Source organism: Triticum dicoccoides, chromosome 3A (genome assembly GCF_002162155.2).
Source record: "Triticum dicoccoides isolate Atlit2015 ecotype Zavitan chromosome 3A, WEW_v2.0, whole genome shotgun sequence".
NCBI classification, from domain to species: Eukaryota; Viridiplantae; Streptophyta; class Magnoliopsida; order Poales; family Poaceae; genus Triticum; species Triticum dicoccoides.
In genome coordinates, this window is record NC_041384.1 from 625,381,431 (window position 1) to 625,383,820 (window position 2,390).

The following is a 2,390-nucleotide window of genomic DNA, read 5'->3' on the forward strand; positions in this document are numbered from 1 at the left end:
AGAGCACACCGCTGTTGTAACCACCAAATCCGTGCCGCCGGCCGGTAGGCCGACCACGCGCCACCTCCCGGGTCAGGAGCTCCGCAGCCACCGCGCCACGCTCGAGAAGCAGAGCACCGACGCGCAGCCACCAGCTGGATGCGCCGCCGCATCGCTGGGCCCCGCGGCCGCCCAACGCCGCCACCCGAGAACGTCCCCCCGTGCTGGCCTTCCACAGGCAGAGGAGGAGGAAGGGCGCCACGCCATCCGGAGAGACGCCTGTTTTCATCACTTGCACTCTAGACATATGCTAATGGTTTACGTACAAGTCAGTTGCACCCTAGTGCTCCTTTAGATGCAACTCAATAGTGTTTTGTTTATGGCAAGTCAAATCGGACGCACTGATAGGGCTAGTGGGACGTACGTAGTGGTGTGTCGGCAACGCCAGCGCATTGCATAATCAGTAGAGAATCGTATATTGCAGCTCAAAGGTAACCCCAACATTTTATTCTTCTTTTCCCCGTATTGCTCCAAAGTCCAAACTCCAAAGCATAGCCAAAACAGAGCTTCGGCAGATGTAAATATGCACCAGTTCAAAAGCTTCGTGGCAAATGGAAAACTATTGCCTACTTGTATAACTCAGCAGTTTTTGACTGCCTTCTCTCTCTTTTTTTCAGAACAAAAACCCTGTGCCTTCTCGCAAGAGAACAGTGGGAATCAATGGGGCTTAGGTAAACCTGGTTGAGTTAGGTTGAGGCTAATGCACCACCTTTCTTAATCATCATCTGTCCAACAGGTTAGCGAGCAGTACTGGCCGTAGGACCAGTCTTGCTAATGGCAACTGCTGCTGATGGATGGCTCTCCTCCATACGTCTGCCGTCTGCCGTCTGCGCCACACCGACACCCGAGCTTGAATTCATTCGAGGTGGTAGCGATCGAGAACAAGAGCACGGGAATACGCCATGATTTTGTCCCTGGCTTCTTGTTCTTGACCACGTTCAGAGTTCACATCACATGATTGAATACTGTAGATGTAGTTACTGCTCCTGACGCTCTGGGATTAAATTTCCATGGACGACGAGCGTGATGTCCATTCAATGGAGAAGAAGGGTCGTCAGCATAGTAATGGCAACAGAAGTACTCCCTTCGTTTCTTTTTAGTCTGTATATAAGATTTGATCAAAGTCAAGCTTTGTAAAGTTTGAACAACTTTGTTGCAAAAGATATCAACATCTACAGTACTAAAGTTATATGGTATGAAAATTAATTTTATGATGCATCTAACAATATTAATTTCATATTATGAATATTTTTTCTATAAACCGAGTCAAAGTTTGACTTTGACCAAATCTTATACATAGTCTAAAAAGAAATAGAGAGAGTAGCTCAGCTGCTTCACCGGCCGTGTAGCTCTCGAGCTCTCCACCTAAGTTGATGACAAGTGGGACCCGGTGGCCAGGGGCAGGTGTGGCAGGTTGTCCATCGGTTTAAGTCCAAGATAACCTGTCATGGTAGTTTTTTTTTCCGGGTATGGTAGGTTTTTAGCTGCACTCTTTACTCCCCATGGCAAAACCAAAAGACATGACTCCTCCATTGCCCAGTGCCGGTAGATCAGGACCATTACGCCATTACCTCCATGTTAAACAAAAATGGCACTGTCCACCAGTGATCATGTTGTCATGGCAGATTTTATTTGTCACAAAGTGTGCCCATGAACGTTGTGCTGAACCTAAACAATGGTCGACGTTGAAGACATACACAATCATGGCACCAGAAAAGTTTTTTCTAGTCCTCGGAGTCATCATGGCCGTAGGTCTCCGGACACCACAGGTTCAGTGCCCGCCTGCCCGGCGCCTCTTCCCTCCAAACCGAAAAGCTGAGGCCCTTGATGATGATAAGAGTGCCTTTGGTACTACTTAAGCATCTAGCACCATGATCTTAGTTACACTTCCGCTTCGGTAGACCCCCTTCAACACAAGGACGGCTAAGATTGTCCCATACCCCTTCATAACGGAGGGCACGATGGGCAAAAATCAAAAAAGAGGCCGCCCGCCTGCCGTCCCGCTCGTAATGTATACGTATACGTGTACGCTTTTGTTTTTTTCAGCCGGGTCGTCCCGCCAGCGCGCCCACCCCCGCACGCCCACGTCCGGTAATTACGCGCGGACAGGCGCATGCATGCATGCATGGCGCGGTTGCGGGCCCCGCTACCGAATGCAGCGCTGCGGCCTGCCCCCGCTTCCGGCTCGGCCTGCGGCGCCCGCTTCCGCCTCGCTTCGGCCGCCCTCGCTTCCGCCTCGCTTCGGCCGCCCCCGCTTCCCCCTCGGCCTGCGGCGCCCGCTTCCGCCTCGGCCTGCGGCGCCGCTTCCGCCTCGGCCTGCGCCGCCCGCTGCCGCCTCGCCTCGCGTTGGC